At 38.5% G+C, this 15,584-nt stretch overlaps 1 protein-coding gene across 4 annotated transcripts in view; it reads right to left on the minus strand.

The window, feature by feature from the left end:
* NKAIN2 (sodium/potassium transporting ATPase interacting 2) overlaps positions 1-15,584 on the minus strand; it is a 1,017,271-nt gene that overhangs the window by 859,002 nt on the left and 142,685 nt on the right. The window lies entirely within an intron of this gene.

Genomic DNA, 15,584 nt, shown 5'->3' on the forward strand with positions numbered 1-15,584 from the left:
ATATCATGTTCAAGGACATATAAGAAATTATTTTTACAACCACTTTCTCAAAATAAGCACTGTAAAGCGAGTACAGTGGTTGCAGTATTGAATCTGCATTTCTCATTGCTCTATTTCTCCCCTAGTCACCTAAAAGTCTCCTTGCAGTGCAGGCCAGCCCCGTGCAAGAAGCCGTGGGCCCCTGGCTCAGTGCCCTCTGACTCTACTGTGTGCTACAGGACAAACTACGCCACAGTGGCTCCATAATCTTAAAGGAGGTATTCAGAGAGACAGATTCACTTTGTGAGGCCAGAACTAGCTTGAGACTTGCAGCAGTAATTCACTAAATGGTCCCCAAGGGAGAATGCCATCTTCTATCTAACCCTACCATGTAGATACCTAACAAAACCTGGCTCATTTTTCTAGACCCTTTGACCCACTGTTTATATAAATTCCCTCCCATAAACACTTTCTTTCTCTTATTATCTCCTTCTCCCAGTCCCTAGTCCCCAAATATTCACAGTGACCACTTGAGTAAACCTTTCAAATAACTACCAAGGAGTAACAGCTTCAGGGAGGTGGGCCTTCAAGAAAATGCCTCATTAATGTAAGCCACAAATTCAAGAACAATAACCAGTAACTGCCAAGGAAATTATTGCTCGTCTGTCATTTCCTCTCTCATTTATAGCATATTTCGTTTCTTCCCCTTTATGAAAAATAAACATTCATTCCTTCCCTCCACAAGTATTTACTGATAGGCGAATCACAGTGGGCACTCTCGGAAGCTCTAAAGATAAGGTAAACAATGCTTCCCACACTTCTGCTTTCCAGAAATTTATATCCAAGACAATTCTATAGATGAGGAAATACATAATGCCAGCCAGCAGTAAGTGGCTGGACCGGTGTGAGAGAGAATATGAAGAAGTGGGATGAGAAGACAGAGGTATAATCTAGGATTTTGTAGGACACAGAGAAAAGCTATGCGCAATTCAAAGCCACAAGGGGGTTCTCCTCAAATGCATGGCATGGTATGATTATGTTCCTAAAAGATGGCTTGTTCTACACTGTGGAAGATCAGAGAGTAGGAAGAGAACATGGAAAGCAAGGCGACTGCAGAAGTTCAGGAGAAAGACACTAAGAGTTTTACTCACATAAGTGCTGTGATAGAGAAAGAAGCTGTTAGATCAGGAAAATATCTTGAAGGTAGAGCCAATAGGATATGCTGATTGACAGATGAAGGGAGTTTACAGCTGTCATCAGATAAGCCTGTACAATGCAGTAGTCAGTTTTCTATTTGTATTCAATTATTTCCTGCTGGGACATCTTAAAGAACTGGAGCCGGCATTAGGGGAGGAGCTGGTAGACAAAGCCAGGCCAAGGAAATCTTGCAAGCTCTGAGGAAAATAGAATGTAGTCTAATTTCAATGGGGCCAGTCTTCGAATCTGGCATGTCCAGCATCCACTGGTTCGAAGAGGAAGATAACTGAACAGAAATAACTTTAAATCAAACTCGAGGAACTTTAAATCCAAAATTCAGGGAGATTGAGATATTAACTCTTCCATCAGACAGACTTTGATGGCCAGGGAGTGACAGATGTCTCCATGTGGAGAGAGGTGAACAGAGTAGAGATCTCTGGGGACAGAGTCTGTCACGTCTGTCATCTCACAGGAGTTGCCTATAACTTCCATGGGAATGAGGACAAAGGATGGGATGGTATGTAGTTTCAGATTTACTAAACCTGTTTCTTCTTCTAATGACTTCTGATGACTTGCAACTTATTTTTTTTTCCTAAAAAACCTCTCTCAACTTTCTAGGTACAGCAGCATTCAAAAGGGTCTAGGAGTACTGTCCCATACTCCTCAGTTTCCCAAATATTGGGAAGCAGAGACCCTAAAATATCTCCCGGTTCTGCCTTTTTAAGGTCAGAATTTTGGAAAGAAAGATAGTAGCTATGATTAAGAGAAGACAGGCTAGCAGCAAATATCCCTTCCACTACTAAAAATATTACCAATATCATGACACATTGTACATTACAAATATTACCTCTTTATTTTCCTTCCATAAAACACAATCAGTCCAACTGAATCATGATAGCATCGTGCCCACATTAAATATTTTAACTGACTGAATTTAAGTGAGAAGAATTATATAATAAAATACTAACATTAATATAAAGAACAAATTTAATTTTTAAATTGTATGTTAATCTCCTATCTTCTTATTTTCATCAGTTATCTTTTTTTTTAAGATTTTATTTATTTATTTGACAGAGAGTGAGCACAAGCAGGGGGAGCAAAAAAGGGAGAGGGAGAGGAAGGCTCCCTGCTGATCAGGGAGCACGATGTGGGACTGGATCCCGGGAATCCAGGATCATGACCTGAGCCAAAGGCAATTGCTTAACAAACTGAGGCACCCAGGTGCCCCATCAGTTGTCTTTCTGAGTAGTATATTAAAAAATGGCATATTAAGGACCCAATTCCTCTAGGAATAAATTATAATACACAGTAGATTATTCCTATCATGTAATTCAAGTGCATACTACATGGATACACTTATGAACATCAAAACTAAAAACTAAAAATTATATTATAAAATAAGAACTGGTGTTAGAATTGAAGAATCTTGATAATGATGAGGCACACATTCATTCCTTATAATCACAGAGTTTTTCAAAAGTAATTAGTTTCCTCTAGGTCTGTTAAACATAATATTAACAGAAAATACCCTACTTACTGAAAAACACAGATACACACCATATAATTGCATTCGTTTTTCCAAAGTGCTCTTCTCGAGTTTCCATGATGTAACTAGCACTGTGCCGGTGCTAATGATATAAGAATTTAAGTTTAGACATATCCTAAAGAAGTAACTTTTTCTTTTTGAAAAGATAAGAGAATTAGGGATTTGGTATAGTGGTTATTTATTAATCCATATTTAAGGTGAGTATTGATAGGAGTACTTTTTTAAAAGACATTATTTTGGGGGCCCTGGGTGGGCTCAATGGGTTAAAGCCTCTGCCTTTGGCTCAGGTCATGATCCCAGGGTCCTAGGATCGAGCCCTGCATCGAGCTCTCTGCTAGTAAGGGAGCCTGCTTCCTCCTTTCTCTGCCTGCTTCTCTGCCTACTTGTGATCTCTGTCTGTCAAATAAACAAATGAGATATTTTTACAAAATGATTTTAAACAGAAACTCGACAATAAAATTACTGAAGTCTTTAAACAAATTATTATTCTTCTATACTGACCCACAGAGACAGTAGCTTGATCTCTTTTATTAGTGAAACACTAATAAATGCCTTACCAGATCTAACGTATTTCTCCTGATTCAACTTATAACTTGGATAAACTCATTAGGAAGGTATTACTCCCAGAAAATTCTGAGAATCTGAGGGTTCAGAACCAGAGCAAAGAGGTGGCAAGGGAGTGGGTATTCTGATGTTTGAACTCACCAATCTTCTAGCACAGATGTTACTTGCAAAATAAAGACCAAATAGATGGTTTTCCTTTCTTCCTTCCAAATCAAACATCCAAATATATTTAAAGAAATGCAGCATCTTATTTAATTATAATCAAGTTTATGAAGGCAATAATGCTTTTAAATACAAAAATTTAAATGTGACCCCACAGTAATTTTAAGAGGATTAGATGATTACATAGTTGATTTTTTGCAGCTTTCATCAGTACTCTTTACTTAGTTGTTTCAATAATGAGAATTTAAAAGAATAAATTGTATCTTATGCAAAATGCCCACACATTTAAATTCTGAGCAATTGAGGATGAAAGTTGAAGGAGACAAAATACATGAAACAGTTCAGTATATCAAAGGACATTCACGATACCCATAATCATAAATCTGTGGCACAACAATTAGCTTTACATGATAAACTGTTCTCATTAATTAATATAATCAGTTCTATATTTGCATAGCCAAGTAAAGTTTTTAGCTTTTTTTTTTGTAGTTTTTCAGTATCTCCTTGAAAGTCAGTTATACACTCTTCTACCCTTTAACTAAAAATGTGTCCTACAATACATGAATGCTTTAAAATGCTGATTGAATGTGTGTGTTTAATTAGCTCTGCCCACATATCTCTCCCTTCTTTCCCTCTCCCCCCCCCTCTCTCCCCCGAACCTCCACCTGCGCTTTTTCCCCACCATGTACCCCCAGAGATCACAGGTCCTGTATTGAGCCTCCCCCAAATCACTGTTTTCTTCTTTGCTTCCAACTTCCTTTGCCGAAATGTTCCTAATTCACACCTGCTCCCTGATCCCTAGTCAGAAAGTTCAGCTTTGGGGTACCAAAGGGCTCCGCTGCTAAGATGGAAGGTCAGAAAAGGACAAAGCAGTCTGATATCCCACAAAGCGCACAAGCCAGGGAGAGGGGCCCATGACTCAACACACAGAGGTGCTGGGGGCTGAGGCAGCCATGGGGGATGGAAAGGAAATACGTGAGAGCGGGTGAACAGCCCTGAAGCCGCAGGTGGTTGGTGGTTCTCTGGCTGTAGCTAAAAGAAGCACACAATGCCAGATGTGTGCTCTTAAACCCTTAATGGTGTCTTGGATAAAAGCTTTCTGCAACACAGGATTGAAATAATATTCTAGTGGTGTACAAAGAAAGGAAGAAGAAAAAGAAACTGTGAAAAAGTATTTCAGAAGAATGAACGTAAGTTAATTGTATTCAAATAGAATACTTCAAATGCTATTCTCTCTCTCCCCAAGTTCTTTTCACATATCCTGGCTTTTCTGGGGAAACAGAGACACAGAGGTTCAGTTTCAGCTCAATGGGTGGAGGCGTAGTCAGGTAAAGAAAAAATCCAAGTATTTTGTAAACCTTGATATATATTACTATTACGTGCTTTCTAGATCAGAGCTCTGACCTCGAACGTAAAGTGCTAGAATAACTGAATTACGCAGCCATTTCACTTTATCACATGAATCATGGCACTGACCCATAAAGGCACTGTGGTTCTGGTGAGGGGAACTCCCAGGGCTGAGACTCCATGCGGTTTTCTTTGTTTCTTCGTTTCTTCATTTCTTTCTTTCTTCTAAAAAATATTTATTTTATTTGGGGCACCTGGGTGGCTCAGTTGGTTAAGCGACTGCCTTCAGCTCAGGTCCTGATCCTGGAGTCCTGGGATCGAGTCCTGCATGAGGCTCCCTACTCGCTGGGGAGTCTGCTTCTCCCTCTGACCCACCCCCCTTCTCATGTTCTCTCTCTCTCTTTCTCTCTCTTGCTCTCAAATAATAAAATCTTTAAAAAAATTTATTTGAGACAGATTGTGGGAGGCGAGGTACAGAGAATAAGGGAGAGAGAGAATCTGAAGTAGACTCCCTGCTGAGCATGGAGCCTAATGTAGGGTTTGACCCCAGGACCCTAACATCATAACCTGAGCCAAAATCAAGAGTCCAATGCTTAACCGACTGAGCCACCCAGGCGTCGCATGCCTGAGGGTAGGAAAGCAAGCTTGGAGGCACCAGATTTTCAAAAGCGTAGTAAGGACTCCAGCAGGAAAGGTCTCCTTTCCTGGGTATAGTGACATCTAGAACCTCCAAACCTAGCACTTGAATGATCATTTCCCAGGAGGGAGAGACTGCCAGTCGAAGGCTTTACTGATGCCCCCACCCTCCCTTTGATACCCCAAGCACAGGTATGTCTGTTTTTACCAACACCACTGAAGGAGGGGGGAGCATAGAAATTTCTCAGGAATCTAAACAATTTGGCTTACAGAATGTGCAGGTTTTACTCTGTCACCATTGACTTGATATCTAGAGTTAGCAGCACTTCAACGGGTTGCCTCAAACTGCAATTGTTTTTCCTTTGCTCAATACAATTAATGACAATCATCAAACATAATGTAACATGGTTAATTTTTTAAGGCCCACATCATCTGAAAATGGTGAAAAGACTTCAAGTTCCTTAAGGAAAACATGTTTAAAATCTCCGTGGTGATAATTACATTAACACAGTGAGAATTTTGAAGTTCCCTGTAAAATTAGATTTAAAAATTAAAGTGTAAATTTCATTTAAGGCACAGCTAACACATCGTGCGTATTAGAGCAAAGTATTTCAAAGAAATATATTTTAATAATACTTTATACAGTCAACATTTAAGGGAAAAATATAGACAACAAATACAACTTCAGGGAAATTAGTGTTGTGTGCCACTGAAATTATAGGCATTCATTCTTAAAATCATCACTTAAATGTAAGGTTCTTTTTGCTTCCAGGGGAAATACTTGTGTACTTTCTCGACTCACCAACTAAATTCCTCATTAACCTACCAGAATACAGCAACACTGTTGTGCAGCTGATAACCCTCCCTTTTTATTATGCAAATAAGACTGTACAGGTGGTTACAGATTTTGAAATAACTGTTACTAATTATACATTATTCTCCAATGCCATAATAAAAATTGAATGAACTTGATATTGACATAAGGAAAATATGCAGTTTAAGGAAATGATATGGTATCTGAAACAGATGTTAGCATAAATTACAGTCTAATAATTTAAGGGTGAAATTGTGCTGAAGGCTCAGTCATCCATAGTGGATTTCTTTATGACTTACCCAACAGGAATCCGGGTTAAACATTCTAAATATGGTTTAATCTCACTTGAATTATACATGCTTAAAAGTTTCAATTTGACACAATTGACTAATTATCTCAGAAATTCAATTGTTGTGTAGAAATAGTTCACTTGTGAGGATAACTCTCGGCAACACAAGACATGAGGGTTTACTTTGCTGAAACACAAGGAGGAAAAGAAAAAAGAGAGTGAGTCTCCCCCTAAGCAGGGATGCACCAAGCACAGCAGCTGGACAGTTGCCAAGCTGACCTCAAAGGTACACAGATCTGGGGAACAGATGCAGGAACCAAAGGGTGTGTGTTCACAGCCACACAGTCGCTGTGGAAGAAGGTGGGGTGCCAGGCCAAACACTGAGGAGGCTAAGAGCCCATTTAGTTTGGGTCTCAACTTCTCCAAGGACCTCAGTTTTAGCAAGTGATCTTATCTCTATTGGAATTTGACCACATAGTCGCAGACATACTGAGACAGCTGAATGAAAGGAGGCATTCATATTAAAATTCTCAGTATATACAATATACACCATTCTCATAAAATGTGAGACAGTTCTTTATTTTTAATACCCAAGGGACACAACAATGGTTGTGGCTGAACCAGTCCTGACCTCTGAGAGGCCCAGTAAACCCAGAAACAGAGATTTGTAGATTCCTGATTACAGATTACGGTGTTACAGATTACACTGTGCTAGCTTTACGGTATGGTCATAAATACCATTATTAGTATGTTTAATACTACTGAGCATCAAAGCAGGGAATCTTAGCAGAGTAACGACTTTCCCAAATATAAGCAGTTTTACTGACCCTGGACGAATAAGTGGGGAATAAAAAGCTAGAGTTCATTGTGAGAACTTTTTTTTTTCTTTTTAATTTATTTTAAAGAGAGGGAGAGAGGCAGGGGAGGGGAGTTTTTGTTTTTAGTTTTGTTTTGGTTTTGGTTTTGGATTATTTGAGAGGGAGGTGGGTGCAGAAGGAAAGGGAGAGAGAGAATCTTAAGCAGGCTCCCATGGCCAGCTCAGGGGGACCGATACAGGGCTCAGTCTCACAACACTGAGATCAGACCTGAGCCAAAATCCAGAGTCAGACATAACTGAGTCACCCAGATGCTCTGTGAGGGCTTCATCATCTTAAACATTAACAATAGTTTCAATTTATAAACCACCACTATTTTATCCTCTCCTCTATAACTTTGTGAAAATATTTAAAATACAGTTCATAAATCTTGAAGTTCCCACATTCAAAATTTATATATACACACGTGTGTGCATGATTTGACATTTTCGAAAACATATTTGACATTGTTCTTGTCCCTGAGGTATCAGGGTGACAAAAATATAAACATAACAAACCCCAAGAGTAGATCAAAAACCTAACCAAATCTAGAACTATGACCTTGAGTTAAGTTCAGTGATAGGGTTTTGAAAAAACCAAGATAATGATAAATAATCCTGAGAAGTTGTTATTTACTGTACTATATCTGCATACACACCATATCGAAGTGATTGTTTCATGGTTTCTCTTTATACAAAAGTAGCTTCTCCTTTTAAATAAAAGACTCATTTCTCAGATTTTATGTTTTTTCTAATAAAGATATTTGCAACTGAGATTGAGTGGAGGTAGGGTGGGTCTAGGTTTCTTTACTAGGCATCAATAAGAGTAGGGCATGGGATAGGGTCACAATTACAGGGGTAACATTAGACCCACGGAGGGCTGGTCAGTAAGGCTCTACTGCTATGAAGACACAGTTCTAGGCAATATCCTGAACTGGCTGAGGAACAAGCTATCAGAGCATAAGGCTACATCGTGAGGGGGGAAAGGGGCTACCATGCCAGAAAGACAGAGCTGGGACCCAAGGGGAGAGATGGCTCAGTGGTTATCCTTGGATATAGAGGGATAAGGTCTAATTCTGATTAAGGATTAAAATGGGAATCTCAAAATCCTTGCAGTCTAAACCACTTCCATTCTGGAAGAGTGATTTAACTTGAAATCCTACCAGGGAGGGAATGAACTCACATGGGGACTGGTGATAAGCCTGGTCATTCAAAGCTTGCATCAGAAACTGGGAAAAGGGCATGCCATAAGGAAAAACACAAGGAAGGCACAAATATGGGAATAAAAGAAAAACCTGATACTTTTTTTTTTTTTATTTTGCTTCAGGCCCAGCAAATTTTGAAAGAAACTGGTGTTATCCCACAGGACTATAGAGAAAGCTTCAAAGAGTCCCTTTGGAATCAATTAGTATCCACAAATATTTATCTAAATAGTCATTCAAAGATATTTGACAGGTAAATACTTAAATTCAATGAGGTCTAATAACACAGTCCTGTGAACAGAGTGTTTGTTTGTGTTTTTTTTTTTTTTGTTATTTAAAGCTATTACAATATCACCAAGCATTTGATAAATGAGTGAAAATGGTATTATTGAGCTAAAGTGTTTTGACCTCCATAAAACATCTCCAAATTGCTCTCCCAGCTATTCAGTGCAGCTGAACACCTAGAACAATGGAAAAACCAAGGAGGCTGAGTTACAATTAAAGTCTAATTTTCAATGAAGTGGAGATAACTATTAAAGTCACATTGACTCTTTTCATGGGAACAGAAGAGTAGTTATTACAAGCATACCTATTGTAAAACGAGTATTTCATATATTTTCTCCTCAAATCTTCTGAACACTCCAGTGAAGTGGACATTATTTCCACTTTACAAACTGGGATACTGAGGCAGAGTTTAGAGGTAGAGTGAAGAACTGAACCCAATATATATCCAAAGCAATTGAAATCAGGATCTTGTTGAGGGGTCTGCACTCCTATATTCATTGTAGCATTATTCACAATAGTCAAGATATGGAAACAACCTAACCTATGAATGGATAAGAAGATGTGAGATATATATATATATATCCTTATCTATATGTGATCTAACTATCTGTATTACTATATAGGGATTATAACTAATACTAATACTATAATAATATTATATTATTATAATAATTATATATTATATTAAAATAATATTATATTATTACTCTATTATTACTAATATTGTTACTATATTATCAGAATTATACTATTTAATATAATAATATGTAAGAGAGTACATCTTAAATATTCTCATCACAAAGAAATGGTAACTGTGACAGGATGGAGGTATTAGCTAATACTATGGTGGTAATCATTTTGCAATATAAAAATGTATCAGGGGCACCTGGGTGGCTCAGACGGTTAAGTGTCTGCCTTCGGCTCAGGTCATGATCCCAGGGTCCTGGGATCAAGCCCCACATCGGGCTCCCTGCTCGGCGGAGAACCTGCTTCTCCCTCTTCCTCTGCCTCCTACTCTGCCTACTTGAGCTCTCTATTCCTATGTCAAATAAATAAATAAAAGCTTAAAAAAATAATAATATTTAAAATGTATCAAATCAACACCTTAAATTACACAATGTCATATTATCAATTATATCTCAATGAAGCTGGGAGAGAAAAGAATTGAGCCCACACTTGCTTACTCCAAAGCATGTCCCTTTTCCATAGGAAGACAAAGAATCACCTCCAGAAGACTACTAGGATTTTAAAACTATGGCTTTGTCATATCTTCGCATCAGAATTCTTTCCTAAAGGATTCAGATAATAATGCAGGTCATAGAAAGCACCTTCTGAAGCACTGATTTACTATTTTGAATAAAATCAAGCTGTACATATCTGAACGAATCTACAGTATTTGAGGGAAGAGTAATAGGCATATTTAATAGGTGATATGTACCTTAGAAAGATCTAGATATATTGGACACAATTACTACTTAGAGCTTGGAGGTAACTATAACTTATTTTATAAGCCCAGTGGCTGTCAACCTATTATAATAGTTTGTCAACTGTATTCCTTTCCAACTACCCCTGATGGAAGCATGTAATTATTAAAACTACTAAAGTAAATGCACTTGAATTAAAGCAAACTACACTGTAAATCTTATGGCCTTAAGTTTTGCAATGCCTGTGGGATTGAGTAACAGGTAATAACTTGACTGCTTTAAGAAAGAAAAATAGTTTGTAGCATAGTAACTAAAACCTAACAGTGCTTTAGTAAGAGTACTTGACTCAATTATTATATAAATAAGTGCTCCTAGAGAACAAACTCAGCTATGTTTACAATGAAGTCTTAAATAAAAAGTGGGGCCTTTAAAACAGACACCACCTATTCGGAAGTTATAGAGAGAGTTTATTAATTTGAATCATGGCTCATAGAATAATGTTTAAGAAGTCGGTCTTCTTCTATGATGACAAATCACACCTCTAAATTGCCTTCATAGTCATAAAACCCTAGAGTTATGCAAGACCCTGAGCTGTCCTTCAGCTTTGGCCAACAGAAATATCAGCAATAAGTACTGCTCACATTCCACCTGTAGCATTGTCTAAATGAAGGTAAATAAGGCATTCATGCAAGAAATTAACACATGGCAGAAAATAATACTGAGCTCCAGGGAAAAATTCAGTCTTGTGTCACAGTAGAAAAAAAAAAAAATTGAAGAATATGACTTAGAATATGAAATCTCTAAACAGTATCTCATTAGTATAAATCAGAACTTAACTCCAGGGACAAATATTTTTTTAAAGATTCATTTTATTTTATTTATTTATTTATTTATTTATTTATTTATTTTATCATGCTCTTAAAGAAATTCTTCACTCTCTAGAACTATATACAGGAAAATTCTGTCACTAGCTTTTATTTAGTTACTAAATCTCATTAATAGGATCTCTTTTTCTGTTCATGTTAGGTCATTATTTTGGTTATTCCTATTGTACTGGTTTAGAAGGTAAATGAGCATTCTGTTCCAATGTGCTCAGTTTTCATTTCATTTCATAAGTGAAAAAATAATTTTCCATGTAGTATTCAGTAATCAGTTTCAGATGATGAAACGACTGCGGCACCTGTCTAAGGACTCCTCAGCAGTGTATAAAAAACCAAAATGATCAAATATTATAACACACATAAAATGATGATGTTCGCAAAAGTCAACTAGCTATTTGATAGAGCTACATTTTATTCTGATGCTTTGGGGCTGGTCTGCGGAACCAAGGCAAGGAGAAATCAAACTGAAGATGAAGGCCAAGGACAGAATCTGCGAAGAAGGACGTGGGGACAGAAGAGGAGGTACACAGCATCTCACGGGCACAGGCCTAAACAGGACAGAAAAAAATAAAACCACGAGTGCATTTTTCATAGCATTTCCTTATCCAGACCCCTTCCTGAATTCTGAAGCAGAGTAAGGAATTCCTGGAAATACTGCTTCCAGCAGTAATGGATCAGCAGGACAGATCAAATGAGTACTTTTTCTTCACGCTGCTGTGCTAATTTTAAAAATATCTGTTTCTGAAATACCTTCCTAAAAAAACTATCGATATCTGTAAGTATATATAATTCATGTAGTATACAACCAATGTGAATGTCTCTTGTGCTTTAATGTGTCTGCATGGTTTCAGCCAATAGGGGTTTGGCTGGCAGACTAAACTTTAACTTCTGACCCAAAAGCACCAGCCTGCTGGGTCCTAGCCTATGACACTTTACAACTTTATCCTGGGTAGAATCTTTTCCTCGATGTGTTTCTCTCTCTGGTGTGTCTCTTTCAGCTACTTATTTTGTGTTCTTATAAGCAGTGAGGGCCCGTAATGACTGACAATTATAGAGCAGACCTGCTAGCAGACAACAAAGAAAGTGCCTAACACTGGTTGTCAGAGGGCTCCAGGTTTCTCCCACAAAATGACTGAGGAAACATTATGTAAAGATCTTCAGGACCTTCAGGACTGGCAAAAGCCAGGTTTCTCCCAGAAAATGATTGAGGAAACATTATGTAAAGATCTTCAGGACCTTCAGGAATGGCAAAAGCCAACTGGCATTATGGAAGGCACCGTTAAGTTCACTGAAGCCGGGGACAATGCTTGCATGAATGGCAACTGAAAGAAGGTCATGGAGGAATTCGTACTTTTGAAAAACTGAAGAAGCAAAACCCAAGAGAGAATACCAATACTGAATATCAAGCCTGAATTCTGAAGTTCTTCAGAAGAACTCAGACAGAGTCTTCAGATGTGGGGTCCTGACCTATGGGTGGGTTATGAAGTCAATTTTGTAGTTAAAGATCCTTTTTTTCCCCCAAGTAATAACAGGATAAAATTGAATAAAATGAAATTATCACAGTGCATCATTCACGGTAAACTACTGGTCAGCTGATTTTTGCTTCATCTCTAATTAATGTATTTTTTATGTACTAAAACATCTATCCATGGGTCACATTTTGGAAATGCATGAAAGCCAGGGGCGCCTGGGTGGCTCAGTGGGTTAAGCCTCTGCCTTAGGCTCGGGTCATGATCTCAGGGTCCTGGGATCGAGCCCCACATCGGGCTCTCTGCCCAGTGGGGAGCCTGCTTCCCCCCACTTCCTGCCTCTGTCCCTACTTGTAATCTCTCTCTGTCAAATAAATAAATAAAATCTTTAAAACAAATAAATAAAATAAAATAAAATGCAGTAGGCTAAGTATAAACTACCCCCAAATAATGCCAAGGTAGCATCTTCCGTTTCACAGAATGTACTTCCCTCCAGAAAACAAGTTCCAAGGCCCCTGGATTCTTACAGATCCCAGCACGGGGAGAGTGCAAGGTACAGAATTTGTTTGCCTCTGTGCAGTAATATTATCTATGCCTTGGTGAGTGCTGGGCTCCTGTGTGCTCAGTGCCCCCACCCACCACCATCACCACCACTGTGCTCAGATAACTATGTCTTCAGGCTGTGGTTCAGTTTCCTGATTGTACCACTTTCCTGATTGGTACAACTTCATCCAAATTGGAGACTTATCCAGATCCCAAACTCTCTTGGTCCAAGCCTTATTAGCCTTCTGTTTAGATCCTTCCAGACTCTTCCTCCCATCACACAGGCCCTTTCATTTAAACTTCCGAAGTCGGCCTGGTGATCCACTCTGAAAAGGAACAACAGTGACAGCACCCACCTGACATTCTGGAACCACTGCCCGCTTCTCGGAACCTCCTTCTGCCTTATCCTAGTCAGCAAAATCCTATTTCTGAGTAGACAAGTCTGGACTTTCTTGTTCTTTGCATTTCTAGGCAGATTGATGACTGTCCCTCTAAGAACAAACGGTCCATGTGGGTTGGTTGCGCATGGCTAATGCTCGATTTTCATCACTAATTTCACAAACATTAAGTCCTAATATATCCAGCAGAGCCTGAGTTAAGACCACATAACACCCTAACTTTCCACGATTCCATAAATGGACACTTTCTCCCACCTTCTTAGGATCAGGTAGCTCTGTAATAGTCAGTAAATGCAGGTCATCCTCTGAGTCCGCCTTAGAAAAGGAATTATATTCTCTCCAAGCTGCCCTTGTAAATGAGTTCTGGTCTCATGGCAACTGCAGACTGTTCCATCTCCGGGCACTTGACTGAGGAATTGTAAAGGCAATCATAGTGAAGCACAAAGTGCTCAAATAAACTTCTAAGAAATCAAAACAGTTTTTGAAGGGTGTTTTAATGGCATTTATCCTTTCCTTTTTATCTCTTGTAGTGTTGGAAATGAGGGTATTCAATCCTAAACCATGTGATTTTAGTTGGGAATGCTTCTGGCTAGGAGCAACAGAAAATCCATTTAACACTAGCTTCAACAAAAAGAGGGCTTATTTTTCTTACAGAAGGAGAGGAAGTGGAGGTACACGGCTACTGTTACTAGTTCAACAACTCAAAAGTATCAGAACTGAGATTTTTGGATTCTCCTGGCCTTTCCTCATGCTGTTTCCTCGTGAAGCTGTGTGCATCAGGTCCAGGCTGAAGACACAAGATGAGGGAGCAGAAAAGTCAGAGCTGGCCACCTCTAACCCTTTCATCTAGCAAATAACAAACATTCTTGAGAAACCCTTCTGGCAGCCAGACTGGGTCACATGGATGCCTACAGCTTCACATAAGGCCATACACTTTCTAAACAGAATTGGCAAGATTAGCTGAAACAGATAATCCATTACTTGAGTTGGGCACATTGCCACCAAAAACAAATTGGGTTCCATTAAGAAAGAGGACCATGAGAATGAATATCAACTTAGCAATTAAGGGTTTACTACCTCTTGGCTATCTCCAGCTACAAAGTCAATGAGTTAAAAGAATGTAGATATTTTATGTATATTCATGAAGAGTTGAGTCTTTAAAATATGAAATGTAAGATACCAGCAAACATTTCTTGGTCCTTCGGTGGGGACCAAGCAATGTTTAGGTAATGTCATCCCTGCTGTCATATGCATTGGTGTGCTCCTAATATTTTGATATAATAATGAAATAATTGGAATAGTTACTTCCCCAAAAGTGGTCTCTATCTCAAGTTAATTTTAAAAGAAATTGTTCAAATGTAATTAGAAGAGTAAATGACAGATGACTCTACTTGGCGTTAGAATATCTAGATTCAAGATCAATTGTGCCTCTTACTAACAACAAAATCCTAGACAAATCAAAAAACCCTTTCTGGAAGTCAAAATGCTTTCTGGATATCAAAACCATTCCAATAAGGACTAAGTTAGATTTAATGACAAATCTGCTCTAGCTCAAAGAATGGTGTTAACTTTCTAGACTATGAGGTTATTCCTGAACTACGGAGCAGGGATTAGACTTGGGTTTCCCAAGGTCCATAAAGCCATTGCGTTAACAATCCATATTAAAAAAATCAATATAATAGACACCTCTGGGAACTTCATGTCAGAATAGCAAAACCTTTCATGGTAATGATGATAGTGATGGTGGTGGAATTTTTTGCCCCTTGGTGGTAGTGTAAGTGGTAACTGAGCTAGTTGTGATTTCTCTAGAAATAAACTGGGAATCCATCTCCAGATTCTAGCAATAATAGAAGAATGCCCATTTTCAATGAAGAGCTTCTATTTCAAAACCTGGTTGGGCCAAGCAGTTATTTTCTCAGGAATAATAGCATTACAGACCATGTTTTATAATATTAATACATTTTGTACCCCTGTCGTTGCTCACTGGATCCCAGC

Source organism: Mustela lutreola, chromosome 6 (assembly GCF_030435805.1).
Source record: "Mustela lutreola isolate mMusLut2 chromosome 6, mMusLut2.pri, whole genome shotgun sequence".
NCBI classification, from domain to species: domain Eukaryota; kingdom Metazoa; phylum Chordata; class Mammalia; order Carnivora; family Mustelidae; genus Mustela; species Mustela lutreola.